Here is a 15,942-nt window from a genome sequence, read left to right on the forward strand (position 1 = left end):
TCATGTCATTACAAATTCCATATTTATTTATTATGGAAACAATCACTTATGAATAAAAATGACTGGATATCACTAAAATGTCAACTAAATAACCGTCTGAATTTAATACCAACCACCTTCTAATGAGCTAAACAATAATAAAATGAGCTGATTCAGAAATAGTTTGGATTGTGTTCTTTTATTAAGTTGAGATAATCATGACACATATTTCTTTTTTGGCAATATGTCGAATTTTATATGGAAATCTGTGTCCCAGAAATCACTTTCCACTAAGTTCCCCATTCCAAAAACACCTCTACAGGAAGTGTGTTAATTCCAGATCACATAACCTGCTCCACATGATGTCATTTCCTCCTGAAGAAAAGACTGGCCAGACTCCAAGGCTTTCTGACTTATTTAATAGAAAGTAGTCAACAGGTTTACTACAAGAGCTGTAGAAATAACTTGTATATCTAATATTTAGAAGAATCTTTCTCTAAAATGTCATGTGGTGTTTGGTTATAGGCAGTCATGTTGATTTTAGGCCTGAAAACAGCAAAAATGTCGACTATGATATAAAAAGTCCTGTAGTGAAATATTGACCCAGCTGATGAATGTTGTTTTTGTGTTTCTCCACAGATTTACCGTTTTCTGAGGACTTCCACAGTCTGAATGCATGAACAGATGCAGAGCATTATCCATGGTCATCCCACAGGTAGGACGGGTAAACCTGGCTTCACATGTTTGGTTTTTGGAGTCTAAAGTTTGGCCCACTTGGACTTGATGTTGGGATTGAAGTTCATTCATTGCAATGGCAACAGAGATCCTGTAAAGTCCAGTTATAGGGTTGTTTGAGCCTCGAGTTCCTGCAGTAGAAGCTATAGGTCAAAGTTAAACCAAGGCTTCCCAGTACATACGTTTCTCAAAAAGACAAACTCTGGCTCATTTTCTGTGATGTCGCCGTCTGACGTCATCCCGTAAACAACCTTTAGAGAGCGTTTATGGTGATGGCACCATAAAATCCATCCTCCTCTGGTTTCCGTGCCGCAGACAGCTAACCATCGGTATGACTGGTGGAAACGCTGCTGCCCTTTCATCAGCGTCTCTTAATCACAGCAGCTAATAAAGAAAACGTGCAGGGACTTAAGGACGGATCTGGAGAGCAGCCATTTCCCTCCATGTCTCCATCTGGCGAGTCCAGACAAGCCTCCGGTAAAAGGTGAGGATGTTTGTCCTCCAGCTGGGTCAGTGAGCCAGGTAAAGGTGTTTATCTACAGCTCCTCACATTAAAGTTGTTTATCTACAGCTCACAGGTAAAGGAAAAGGTGTTTCCGTACGGCACACAGGTAAAGGTTTTTATCTACAGCTCACAGGCCTTTAATCCTCCCATTGTCCTCATTTACGGGCACCAAAAAATATAGTTTCCTTGTCTGAAAAAAATCCAAAAATTCAGAAAAATAATTCCCCAAATTTCTGAAAATTTGCAAAACCTTCAGGAAGAAAATTCCAATAATTCCTTAAAAGTTTCCCTTAAAAGTTTTATTTAAAAAACATCCCCCAAATTTGGCAAGAAAATTCTTGTAAATATTTTTTAAAAATGACTAGAAATCTTCCAAAAAATCCTAAAAATATCTAAAGTGATTCCATATATATCAGTAAAACTTCTAATATTTTGTTGAAGAACATTCACATAAAAATCAACAAAAATCCAGTGAAATTTGCTGGATTTTGGTTGATTTTTTTTGTGAATGTTCTTAAGAAACATTTTTAACATTTCTTTTTTTACACCAAAAAATGTTCAAAGATTTCCCAAAAATGTTGAAAATGTGGACATCAGAAGTTTTACTGTGAAAATATATATTTTTCCACATTTTCAAACTTTAAACGCGTCAATTTTGACCCACAGGACGACTCCAGGGTTAAGCTACATTTACAGCCTCTATGGGGGAAAAAGTCTGACTGTAGGCTTTTCTGATATTTTTAAATTAAATTCCGACCACACAGACGTGTAAATTGAGGGTAATTTCCTTCTCCAAACAGATCAGATGCTCTGCGGTTCCAGCAGCGTGTGATTCACAGATTATCCACCAAGAAAAACAGCATCAACCGTTCAGAAAGCCGAGTGTCCAACACATGACTTCATGTTCAGGCATAAATCTGAGCTCAGGCAGCGTCACGCACAACTAATCACCACACACACACACACACACACACACACACACACACACACACACACACACACACACACTTTCTTACAGTGTGTCTTTCTGCTTCGTTCTGACCTGCTGAGAGGTTTCCAGGCCTGCATCAGTCAGTCAGCAGCTCTCTCTGTTCAGCAGGTTCAGGTTGAATCGGCTTCTTCGTTCCTCATGTTCAAAGTCAAAGTCAGCTTTATTGTCAGTTCTTCAATATATACATAACATACCAAGAATCGAAATTCTGTTACCCTCTTTGTCCAACAGTAGACATTAAATAAAGACTTAGAAAATAAGATAGTAAAGGGCAAAAAAGAACAAAGGAAGCAAAATTGCAAGCAAAAATGTTAACCCTTTATCGGGCAAGTTCGGAACTTTGCTCACATTAAATATGGCGTTGCCTCTCATTGAGGTCTAGAGTCATGTGGTTTCCACCCAGCCAATCAGTGAAGACCACTCTACATTATGTCACACTACATCGTGACACCTGAACAATCAGCAGAGGAACGGATCAAACTTTCTCTTTTCTCTGAAGTTAGATGAAGACGGACTTGTGGCTCTGTCCTCTTCCATATTAGCGGTGGAAATGTCCAAACTAACCATGATTAGCCGACCAAACTCACACATTTTAGGGCTGAGTAGTTGTACTAAGTGATGATATATGCATTTATTGGAATGTTTTTTCATCACTATCGGACTAATAACCATATCTGGTAACTTCACTGACCTTGAATTTCAACATGAAAATTAAAAATTTTGACAAATGTCCCGAAAGTAAAACAATTTTATGTCCTCCAAAAACACTCTGGGGGTGAAATGAGACTTTCTGAGACCATCATAGACCGGCTTGTTTGTGCCGCTCTGTTCTCCTCCTCGTTCCTCATCATTGGCTTCCTGGTCACGTTAAGATGAGACCATCATAGACCGGCTTGTTTGCTCGTTTGTGCTCCTCTACATGAGATTGATGCGTTCCTTGTTGTTCGATCAGCTTCCACTCATGTTTGGAGGCTGGTCTGTGTAGAATGTCTGGATTCATTTCTAGCTGTGAGTGTGTATGATGGTGTTTTAATGTGGAGAGCAGCAGCTGTGGACGCCGTCTGTTGATTGGGCTGGACGCTGGCGGCCAGCTGCTTGGATTCTCCCTTTAATAGACTTCACAGCCTTTTGAAAACAGCTTTTCTAAGAGCCCTGGAGGAAGTAAACTGCGGCCTGCTCATTACAGTGGGAATCTGTAGTTAATAATGGTTAATTGTTTATGTCTTTATTTTCTTGGTGAGATGTGGTGCTGAGCGGCTCGTGGCTCATGTTTTTAACTCTGTAGTTTTTAAATAAACTCCAATCATCTCCCATCACCCTGCATGAGTCCTCCCAGCCCGGTGTCATCGTTTCCTACTCAGGAAATAGCGGTCATTATCAAGTCAACCAAAATTACCCTGAATAACACAGCGGCTGCTCAGGGAACTGACTGGAGGTGGTTGGTAACCGAGTCAACAGATTCCACTGATATTATTAGATAAACTGTCCCAGTCAAACCTGCTTCGACTCAACTTTGGTTCAAGAAATATTTTTTATGTTTAGTTCAACCACTTTCTGGTAGTTTTTGGCAGCAGCAGATTGAAGCCACGAACACAGATGAATGTATTTGGGAACAAACTTGACTCAAACTAAAGATAAAATAGTTCCTGCTGTGACTTGTCGAATGAACTCCTTAGAAACACCCTTAAATCTTAAGCTCTGACTCCACTCACCACCTTCAAGCTTAAACTCCAGCAGATTGTAGTCGACTGTTGCTCCTGCTGAACTTTACTTATATAAACACACTCTTTCTACACCTCATGCCTATCTTTTTCACTCACATGCACATGCTCCCATGCTTCCTACCCGTTTACTTTAGTTCTATGTTGTGTTTATATGTCTATTTGTAATTTACAGGTGTATTAGTTCCTGCTGGCTCCTCTTGGTCAGGTCATGTTTGCCAATGAGAATAGTTTTACCTGCTAAAATAAAGGTTAAATTAAAAAAAAAAAAAAAAAAGATTACTATAAAGATTTTAGGCATCTGGTGACCTTAAACCCAGAGGATCTGTAAATCCAACTGGTTCCTGGATAGTATTTCATGTCTCATTGGTGCTATTTCTTGGTATCGGGGTACAAACTCACCGGCCACTTCATTAGTACCATATATATATATATATATATATATATATATATATATATATATATATATATATATATATATATATATATATATATATATATATAAAATGTTATAATGTATTATGTTCACAGTTTAATGTGAGCAGGTTTTCAGATACAGGGTAATGTAAAAGTAATCCCTGTGAGAATATAGCCGGATACCATTCCGGTTTAAGCCGGTCTCAACAGTAGGTTTCCAACTTTTTTCCCTGATTTTCATTATGGATTTCTTTCTAATAATCACCAGCTTCAGGCACATCAAGCCTACAAAGTCAAACTCAGGTCTTCTATGTAAATATCTGGACACATTTCTGTAAAACAGTTTATTTCAGTAATATTTTAGGTTAATGCACTGCAGCATACAAATAACTAATGCAGAGAGATGCTACACAGATGTCATTTTAAGGTTGGAAGATTATTTTTATGAAAATAATCAGAATACAGGAGGTCCTGGACTTATGTCAGAGTTCCGTTCCTACAGATTGATGTAAGCCGATTCTCACCGTAAGTCGGAAAATGTAAACAAAGCCGTTCCGTGCATCGCGACATCCTTCAGTTCTTCATAAAAGTCATGAATACCAACGGCTTTCATGCATGTATGAATCATTTTACTAGAAGATAACAGAATATGTTGACCTGTTTTTACAACTTGACCCATGTTGGTCGGTGTTTCCTCCTGTTCCCAGCGTTTCATTCTATCTAATTTCACTTCCATGGAGACGGCTTTCCTTTTCTTCCAAGCATCAGAAGAGTCTGACTTATGCTGGGAGCCATAATGAAGGACAAAAAGTTAGTGAATGTAGCACAATCCAAGGTGGCGTACAACCAGAGAATGGAAACAAAGCCGTCTTATAGCACCATGTGACGACGTATTCATCCGCTCTGATCGTCAACTAGTTCCATGTAAAAGGTTCTGATGTAATAATGAAACGCTGTAAGTCGAGGACGTTGTAAACCGAGGACTTCCTGTGTATGATTCACAGAGATGAGTTTTTAAGTTCTGATCAAAGAGGACGTCAGTGACAGTCAGTTTATTGTCTTGTGAAGTGAAAAACAAATCTTTAACCTCGGTATCGGCCTCCTACATCTGTTAGCTCAGGCTATAGTTAGCTGTTTTTGACCTGCCCACTGGGTGCCCAGCTGTTGGTTAAAGATCAGACTGAACTTCTTTAACTTGGTCTAAACGGCTTTGTGCTGTTTTCCATCATTTCTTCTCGTGTGAGTGTGGTCATTCTAATTTCAGGTGACGGACCTCCTCCATAAAACGCAGCACAAAACCTTGGACCTTTCCAAAAGATCATGCTAACTTGAATCACCACTAAAATAAATCCCAGCTTCCCTCTAGACTCAGTCTTTCGTCAAACCGGTCTCGGATGGATTCATGTAATTGCCACATAGACCCAGAGGAAGGTGGGTTGAACTGAAGTTGGAAGCGTTTGTGCAGAGTTTCGTGATTTCTACTAATGTTTGCTCCAGCAGTCTGCCAGTAACCAGACTGGTCCACCCTTTGCTCTCCACCAGCAGCTGTGTTGACGGTCTATGCATGGGAACCCTTGATTACTGGGCTGACTGTACGTTTGGGCCTGGCAGCCGACTCATTGTGCCTCCCTCGCCAGCATAAAACACAGCCCTTCTTAACTTTGATGGTGTAGAGCTGTAAATGACTGCTGCTCCATCATCCAAGGCCTCAGGTTATCCTAATCTTTTATTAGCTAATGAAGGGTTGGAATGTTTGTCTACAGTACGTCTGTTTGGAGACGCCTTTGGCACTCATGTCCAATAATCTCACGCTAGCAGACTTCATTAGAAGCTTCAGCTGCGGGATGATGTCTTCATTAAAGTTCATGATTTGTTGATTTTAATAATCTGTTGTGTTTCTTGATGTGATTGTTAGGGAGGCATTAGGAGAACACCACTCCTCGCGATAACAAGATGCAGGTGTCGTCCAATGACATCAGTGTTTCAGCTCAGATGGAGGCGTCTCTCAGGCCAGAATATGATTTTGTTGAAATTCGTCCACGGTGTGATTTATGATGAACCTTTCTCCATGTAATGAAGCCTCATAGTAATATGAACAGACGGTAAATGCAGTGAGATATCGGTAATGTTGAAACATTTTGGCCTGTTTGAATGAAATCTTTGTAGGTGATCAATAACAGATGCTTTTAAAAATCTCAGTCTTGGTTCGCCAAATGTTTGGAGCAAACTGAAATCAGTGCTGCATGGCTGTTAGATTTAGACGAATACGTGAGTTCACAGTTTAGAAACTGATGTAAATCTACAAAGTGTTAACATTTCTACCTTATTAATGTTCTAGACATCAAACTCTAATTACCAGCTCCGTATTACGAGCATATCTCAGCATTTCCTGCATTGTTATATAATAAAATGAAAAATGTGACACATAATCCATCTGACTGGACTCTCTTGGGGTTACTACAGGAAAAATATCCAGTATTATTGAATTGGAGTTTAATGAAGCGGAGGGAGTCATCAGGGTCTCTCGTACAGACGGATTCATACCATATGTTGTCTACCAGCCAAGTTGTTGCATCCAGATATTATGTTTAATAGTAGTTATATAATGCACGTTTAGATGCAGATGTCAGTGTTTGCTTGTTCCCAGAGGGTTCACAGTGCATGGATGGCTGGGTTTGGCCACTTCTTTAGGCCTTGTTGATACTAATATGGATGTTTTTCTAGACAGATTTGTGCAGTAGAACATATCTCTGCATCACTGAGCACTAAAACAACAGCAGTAGTTTGTCAGATATCAGAGAAAAGCATTCTGTCGTGTTTAAATTGTTGATCGAGGCTGGTGAAGTTAACTTGGTAACATGTTATTGGTTATGCTAACCACATATGATCAAACCTGTCTGTATGTCCACTGTTGTTGTTGTTTCATCACACAAAGCAACAGTTAGATGTGAGATGTGATCACTTCCTAAACTTTCTTTTTTACAGATCCTTATAAACCATAGTTTTCCCAAATCTGCACTTTAGATGCCATTAAGAAAAATTAAATCTCTGTTTGAGCAACCTGAAATGTGTGGAAAAGACCCAAACATAAAGGCAGATCTTTGTTTTGCAAAATATTCGTATAAGTGTGGATAAGAAAGTCCATCTTTAAGCCCTATGGACAGCTGTAAGTACGTACAGGATGAATTCATGTACAGTTCTTTGATATTGGTGTCTCTAAGATCTTTGAGTTGTTTCTCCAGAGTCTAGCTAACATTTGGTCATACTGCCTCTGTGGCTTGTGGAAAGTATTGGATTGATTTTAATGAAATGTTTTACAAACATTCAAGGTCTTCAGAGGATTAAACCATGTTAGCATCAACATGTCAATTTCTTATGAGCATGTTAGCATTTAGCTCCATAGAATCCACTAAAGCCTCACTAGCTGTTTCCAGTAACTGTCAGTAAATTTGAACTGTGGCACAAAATAAAAAACTGAAAATGTGAATGAGGCTTGTTTCCATTGACTGCTTTGGGGAAAATAAACTAGACTGTGTAGTTTTGTCAGAAGGTGGTGCTATAAACTATTATTGTAAAGCCTGAAACAACACTAAATAGCCAAAAAAACATAGAGAAGAATTTAATTTTATTTTTATTTAACGAGATAAAAGACCCATTGAGATGGCGACCTCTTTCACAGGGTGACCTGGCCAAGAGGGGCAGCAGCAAACATCAGAGTAAACAAAAACAGACAGACAGCAACAACAACAAACATTAAGATATTAAATACAAGCAATTAGACACATAAAAAAGAGTTATTTTACAATAACAATTTAAGGACAGAGGCACTGTTTGAAGGATTTCCATTGTCAGTATCTTAAGACAGAGCTGAAGGCTTCCGGTGAGACAAATTCTGACAATTTCATTTCAGATCAGATGGCATTCCAAGCAGAGGGAACAAATACAACTTTGGGGATAAATGAGAGAACAATGGAGAGAAGTCTTCAGCAGTAATTATTCTTTCATGTGAGCTGGTATTGGCCATGTTTCATACTCCGACAGCTAAATCAATCCTCTGATAAAGTTTTGACACGTCAGACAGTAAAAACTACCCAAAGAAAGCAAATAAACTTTATTGTGAAGCTGGTAAAGTTTGTCAAATTTTGCCTTTTTCATTAAGTTTTTGTAACTTTGCATTAAGTAAGTAATAAATAATTATGGAAATAAGTATATGAATGACTCGTAGGTCTAAACAATACCAGCAGTTTAAATATGTTAATGATGATGAGTATTCTTTACTTTCAACTGATAATAAAAAGGAGCAAACTTTTCATTAAATAATAATTAAATACGAAGCTTTTAGTCTTGGACGCTCTTGTCTTCTGTCTATGGTCCATATCTCCTCACACATGGTGGTGATGTGTCAGCTGTAGATCCACGAATGGAGTTTTACATCTCATGTCTAATTCAGCCCTCAGTCTGAGGAATTGCCTTAAATCCATCTTTCAGGACAGGAAGCAGATCCTCTAACCAGGCAGCGGGTGAGAAAATGATGAATGAAGGACTGGCAGCGCCTCAGATAGATGTAAATCTGAGCTCTGTTTATTGTTCCAGGCTCTGAGGTTTCTTCTACTTTGATAGTTCTCGTAGGAAGCTGACCTGAACGTCTGGGTTTGACGCCCGGCTGACCCGCTACATGAACTGTATGTGTGGACATGAAGGATTATTTATTCTGTAAGAGATATCCAAACACATGGAGGGGAAGTGGAAGCTCAGACTGCTGAAGACTTACTCTGGTTCTTCTCTCTGGATTTCCCACAGACTTCCACCAGCTACTCTCTAAAGAACTGTAACTAAACAAATATCGCTGCTTTGACAGAGACCATTTAAATGTGGCTCCCCTGGAAAGCCCTGTTTTGTTCTGCTTTTGAAAAATGACTCTTGGGTTTCTTTGTGGAGGAGTGGGTGAGTGGGAGAAGAAGCCTGGAGGGACGTTTATTCATAACGCCAGAGCTGCTTTTCTTCAGTCCTCATTGTCTGCCTCTGTGGATCCTCTTTGCTCTATTGTCCTTGGAGTTCCGCTGGTGGTCTCTCATGTAAACAGCTCTCCAAGGGAAACCTTCTCCACTCTCTGTGGTCATCTTCTCTACTGTCTCCGTCTCTTTTCTCCATCACACACCCACGCAAACATCACAAACATCCACCTCCAGTGGTTCAGGAGGTGCAGTAATTTTGGTTGGTTTGGTTCTGGTGGTGGATCTAGTCGTGTTTTGGGGTTTTAGGTGGAGATGGATTCAATTCAATTCAATTTTATTTATATAGCGCCAATTACAGTCAAATTGCCTCAAGACGATTTACAGAACCCATATGCCTGAACCCCCAGAGCAGCCCTAAGGTGACAGTGGCAAGAAAACACTCTTTTAACAGGGAAAAAAACCTCGAGCAGAACCTGGCTCTTTATGTGGGGGGACCCATCTGCTGCTGGCCGGATGGGTTGAGAGGGACAGAAGAGGTAGAGAGGTAGAGATAGAGATAGAGGGGAAGAGGTAGAGGGATAGAGGTAGAGGGGTAGAGATAGAGGGGTAGAGATAGAGGGGTAGAGATAGAGGGGTAGAGATAGAGGGGTAGAGGTAGAGGGTTGGAGATAGAGGGTTGGAGGTGGAGGTAGAGGGATAGAGATAGAGGGGTAGAGGTAGAGGGATAGGGGAAGAGGTAGAGGTGGAGGGGTCGGGGTGGGGGGGGCAAGGACCATAAAACACACAATTTAATACATGCATGATAAGACTGATGATAAATGCAAAGTACAACTAACATGGAAACTGATTATAGTTTACTGCTATGGTGTATGGCTCTGGCATTAAATATACTACATATATAGCTGGTGGTAAATTCAAAAATATGTAGATGTGCAAATCAAGTATAGTGAGGGTAATGCAGAGTAGATTGATGGAAATGGGCAGCTGGAAGCAGTGGGCTGGAGGAAGGTCAGCAGCAGCAGCATCCCACAGATGGAGATTAGGCCAGTTGGTGGGAGAACCACCACAGATCTGAAGCATCCAGCTCTGGGATCAGGGACACTCGGAGAAAGGACACAGGGAGAAACAGAGTGAGTGTAATGCAATAATGATATATATATATTAAATATAATGGTAGATAGAGAAGGGCTCAGTGCATCCAGAGAGGTCCTCCAGCAGCCTAGGCCTGTAGCAGCAGAACTAGGGGCAGAACTAAGGGACGTCCAAGAGGAAGACTCCAGCTGACCCCCTCAGGGTCCCCCAGTCAGTCCTAACTATAAGATTTGTCAAAAAGGAAGGTTTTAAGCCTGGTCTTAAAATTAGAGAGGGTGTCCGCCTCCAGAACCCAAACTGGGAGCTGGTTCCACAGGAGAGGAGCTGATAACTGAAGGCTCTGCCTCACATTCTAGTTGTGTTTTGGGGTTTTAGGTGCTGATGGGGAAGGCAGGTCCCTGCTGTCTGTAACCCCTCCGTCACAAAGCTCCCTCTGCCCTCCCACTCATTCCCTGCCAAGCTGGGAAGAGTAAATATTTATCGGCCTCCACAACAATGGCAGGCTGGGAGGAGAAAGACTCAGACCGGAGCTCCTGCAGGCCAACATCAGCTGGAGCTGAAGGAAGATTAAGACGGAGGCTCCCAATATTATCAGAAACTTACATTCCATACGAGCTGTCCTGTATTCTGCCACTTTGAATGGAAGGATGGGTTGGCATAAGACAAGTTTGTTTACACAGAAAAAGCAAATTTCGATTTAAATCAAGTGTCAGTGCAACTTCTATTTTTAAAAACCAAGTGCAGTGGGTCTTAAGGCTCATTGCACTGTGTGATTTTAACAATCTTCTAAGTTCCCAGCTTGCTTCGCTGTACGACATGAATCTAATAATCTTTGGACATAAAGTGAAGTTTGCTCTGATTGCACGATGAAAAAGCTGAATCTCAGCTTACGATGAGTCGACGTGAATAAAGAATAAAACGTCATCAGTGTGCGCCGTCCATTCATGAAAAATAAACAATTGAAGCATAAACGGAGCTGAACCCTACAATCACAGTGAAACTAGCCAAACATGAACCCTACAATCACAGGGAAACTAGCCAGACATGAACCCTCCAATCACAGGCAAACTAGCCAAACATGAACCCTACAATCACAGGCAAACTAGCCAAACATGAACCCTACAATCACAGGGAAACTAGCCAAACATGAACACTACAATCACAGGGAAACTAGCCAGACATGAACCCTACAATCACAGGCAAACTAGCCAAACATGAACCCTACAATCACAGGCAAACTAGCCAAACATGAACCCTACAATCACAGGGAAACTAGCCAAACATGAACCCTACAATCACAGGGAAACTAGCCAAACATGACCCCTACAATCACAGGGAAACTAGCCAAACGTGACCCCTACAATCACAGGCAAACTAGCCAAACATGAACCCTACAATCACAGGGAAACTAGCCAAACATGACCCCTACAATCACAGGGAAACTAGCCAGACATGAACCCTCCAATCACAGGCAAACTAGCCAAACATGAACCCTACAATCACAGGCAAACTAGCCAAACATGAACCCTACAATCACAGGGAAACTAGCCAAACATGAACCCTACAATCACAGGGAAACTAGCCAAACATGACCCCTACAATCACAGGGAAACTAGCCAAACATGACCCCTACAATCACAGGCAAACTAGCCAAACATGAACCCTACAATCACAGGGAAACTAGCCAAACATGACCCCTACAATCACAGGGAAACTAGCCAAACATGACCCCTACAATCACAGGCAAACTAGCCAAACATGACCCCTACAATCACAGAGAAACTAGCCAAACATGAACCCTACAATCACAGAGAAACTAGCCAAACATGACCCCTACAATCACAGAGAAACTAGCCAAACATGAACGGAGCCCTTGGCCTGCTGACATTTATGCAGTTCCGTTGCTATATCCTTCCATGCTTCGTCCTTTTTTGTCCGGTTGTGGTCTGAGCTGGAGGACACGTCTAAAAGTCTTCTGCTGCCACAACTCTACTAGTCTGTCTTCTTTGTTTGAATCCCACATACTGGTTTTGATGCGTTTTGTCTCCATAAATCATGTATCTGGGTTTATTGATCAGTACGTCATTTCATCCTGCATTTCTATTGGTTAATTAGTTGTTGTAGGTCCAGCAGCATCACACTGAGATGATCACCCAAAATTTCTGACATTCAGAATTTTATGGCAGCTTGTCTTTGGTCGCCATGACAACAGCCGTCCTTGAACCTTCCTCAGTGCTACATAGGACCACCGATTTAGAGCCAAGACCAAAGATATTGCCACCATTCTCTCACCGTTTGTATCTTTGGTGTGGGACGGCTGAATATCACACAGTGTGTAGAGACCTTTAAGCTTGTTTTATGCTTGACGTGTCCTTGAGATCCATACGGCTCCATGCGGACATCATTTTAGCAGCCACGCCCCCTCATATGGCCTTTCTCAAGTGGAAAATTTCCACGTTGAGCACCTCCAAATTTTTGTAACTCCGCAAACAGACGCATGGAAAACATGGTGGACTGCCTCTTTTCACTGATTATTCATCACATTCTGTAAGCTCCTCACCTTTCCTCCTCTCTGTTCACTGAAATCAATGTCTATTAAACACTACAGTACATCAGTTAGCCACGTGTTGAGGAGAAGGTCTGGCTCTGAGGAGTCTTTGTTCGCTGCATCATGCCTCCACTCTGCAGTGACATTAATGGGCTGAATGCGACCTGCATGGAAGATGAATGGACCAAGCTCTGTTGTTTAGAGGAGTATGTAGACAGACTAAGAAGAGGAAGGACTAAAAAGAAGATCACACCAAAATATGACATAAAACTGAGTTATCTAGTTGCAGTTTGTAGAACTTTCCACGTGTTTCCAGGCCAGTAATAAGCAGCTGTACAGAGATGAAGCTGAACATCTCCTGTAGCCTGTGATAGAGGAAACACCTGCTGAAATGACTAACAGACTGGATCACTAACAGGTGCTTCCACACATGTTCAGTCTGAGCTAAATGAGGCCGTTAAACATTCCTTATGGTCTGCTCTAGAAATATTTTGGCTGGTGTAGCTCAAAGAAGATAAAATTCTGACATTGCTGTAAGAAAAAAGTCTGTGTCGCAGTGAATCCATGAGAACATTCAGGAACAGAGAATGAGTCTTCAGCGCAGGCAGGTGGAGGCTTGTAGAGGAGTTTAGATCTGGTCAGAGTAAACTGATGCAGAACGACGTCTCCAGCTGATGTAAAGCTGCAGGACAGAATCACACCTGACTCTCCTACAGACAGGATCAGGGGTTTCCTTTGTGCTGTATGCCATCTATATTCCCAAACATGTTCCTGTTTCTCTGCTAACTCCAGTCCACATCCTGGGAATCAGCACATTCTACAAAGGCAGAAACCAAATCAAATCATGATCAGTCAGCGTGCTGGGGTGCTCTGTCTCCGTTAATTTACCCAGTAAGGTTAGTTTTGGCGGAGAGCCTCAGCTAAACACTAATATGTCAGATCTGGTGTGAATTGGTGGAGGGTGAAGGTTGGCAGGGATGAAGCCGCAGTCTGCCAGAAAACTACAGCTTTATGAGACACTTGATTTAAACTGAGTGGTTTTATGGCTTTCTTTGGTGGAAGTGTGTGACTCAGTGTTTTTGTATGTTTCATGTTTGTGTGTGTGGAGTTTTTACAGCACATGTAAAGTCCTGCAGTTATGGACTGATGACTGAATGCACTCATAGCAGATTTACATGAACAGTTGAGGTGTATTCTGGTTTTGGCTTTAACTGGCTGCTAATGCTAGAGAGTACAGCTTCATGCAAAAGTTTGGGTAAATTATAGACATATTTAGTTGGTTTTTGAAGTTTAAAGAAGCCTTAGTGGACTTACGAGAACTTTAAGGCGGATAGTGTCAGTAGAGGTCAGCCAGTATAGATACAGGAGGTCCTCAGTTTACGACGTCCTCGACCTATGGCGTTTCAGCGTTACATCAGAACTGGTTACGTGGAACTAGTTGATGAGTGGAGTGGATGAATACCTCGTCACACGGCGCTATCAGACAGCTTTGCTTCCATTCTCTGGTTCTACTCCACCTTGGATTGTGCTACATTCACTAACTTTTTGTCCTTCATTATGGCTCCCAGCGTAAGTCAGACTATTCTGACGCTTGGAAGAAAAGGAAAGCCGTCTCCATGTGTTCTGTCTTCACTGCAGCGAAAAGCTGCAGCTGTCCAACTAGTTAAACTCGTGTTTGCAAAATCAATCGTGAGTCGTAGCAAACTTGACTTCTTTACTGTGGCTCTTGATACACATTACAGAGTTAAAACTGCAACTAAAACAGAATAAAACAACATAAATACGTGAAAATAAATCCTTTTAACTGAACCAGTATGTCCAAAAATGAAGTTAATTACTGACGACATTGACTGTCAGAAAAGCATGTGCGTGTGTAAAGCTAAACATCAAAATAGCAGACAGGAAGTGACAACTGTCAACAGAAAACTTCAAAATAAAGGCTTTTTCAAAATAAAAGTATATTGATTATTCTGCCTTAAGGGCAACACACCACGGAAGTGAAATTAGATTTAATAAAATGCTGGAAACGGAAACACAAATGAACATCAACATTATTAGATCAAGTTGTAAAAATAGTGGAACAGTTTTAAAAATAATCTTAATTAGAAAAATGCTGAACATTGGATTCCTGATCAGCAGATGTTAGGAGAGGAAGTGACTCATTTAAAAAAAATCTTAGTCTAGCAACTGTTTCTATCTACAGGTAGAGAATATTACAGTTATTTTCACTGTTAACTAGTCTCTGGATTAGTTGTCCATGGAATATCAGAAAATGTTCCCAAAGTCCAAGTATATGTCTTCGGATCTCTTGGTTCACCAAAAAACTCAATGATACTGAGTTATAGAAAATAAAGAAACAAGAAAATACTCACATTTAAGAAGCCGGAATTTGAAAAAAAAAATACACATTTTTCTCAAAAAATGACTCAAACCAGTAAGTAAAATATGAAAATAGTTGAGGATTCTTGTTGTTTTTTAATGAGAGGTAGATGTATGATCAATCAGACAGAAAACCGATGAAAACCATCGTTAAACCATTTGGTTAAAGAGTCACAGGTACGGGTGGAGGAGGTTATCATTGTTATTACATGTAATTTAGCAAGAATGCCCAGTACTGCTGCCATATGTCTCAGAATAATACACCTAAATGTGGAAAACATCAACAGGAACAGAGATTAGAGGATGTATTTGTGTCCAAGTCTCCTGGAATTATCTGTCTATGCAATAATGAGGGAATCATTTCTACAGAATACACTGGAAGCTTACAGAACCGATAAAAACATCATGATTTACCCGACAGCACTGTGGCAGCTACAGCCCAAAGCAGGACCTGTTGCTTTCCTCTCAAACCTCTGGAAACCCCTAATTTCAATTCCACTTTTCCTCTACACCCAACCTGAGAGTCCCCAGAGCTGGACCAGCTCCAGATATTATTATTCTTATTACTGTGCTGGTGGAGGCCCGTTGACCCAGAGCATGATGTAATTCCATCAGCCTGT

At 40.9% G+C, this 15,942-nt stretch overlaps 2 protein-coding genes across 4 annotated transcripts in view; one reads left to right on the forward strand and one right to left on the reverse strand.

Moving 5' to 3' along the window:
- LOC111571287 (toll-like receptor 5) overlaps positions 1-15,942 on the reverse strand; it is a 189,606-nt gene that overhangs the window by 84,328 nt on the left and 89,336 nt on the right. The window lies entirely within an intron of this gene.
- The window catches only part of disp1 (dispatched homolog 1 (Drosophila)), a 109,936-nt gene that overhangs the window by 29,992 nt on the left and 64,002 nt on the right, over positions 1-15,942 (forward strand). For all 3 annotated transcript variants that reach the window (XM_055015795.1, XM_055015793.1, XM_055015796.1), the window contains one exon: positions 619-694. The gene's annotated coding sequence lies outside the window, so the exon portion shown is untranslated. The remainder of the gene's footprint in view (positions 1-618; positions 695-15,942) is intronic.

The sequence above is a fragment of the Amphiprion ocellaris genome, chromosome 12 (genome assembly GCF_022539595.1).
Source record: "Amphiprion ocellaris isolate individual 3 ecotype Okinawa chromosome 12, ASM2253959v1, whole genome shotgun sequence".
Classification (NCBI taxonomy): domain Eukaryota; kingdom Metazoa; phylum Chordata; class Actinopteri; family Pomacentridae; genus Amphiprion; species Amphiprion ocellaris.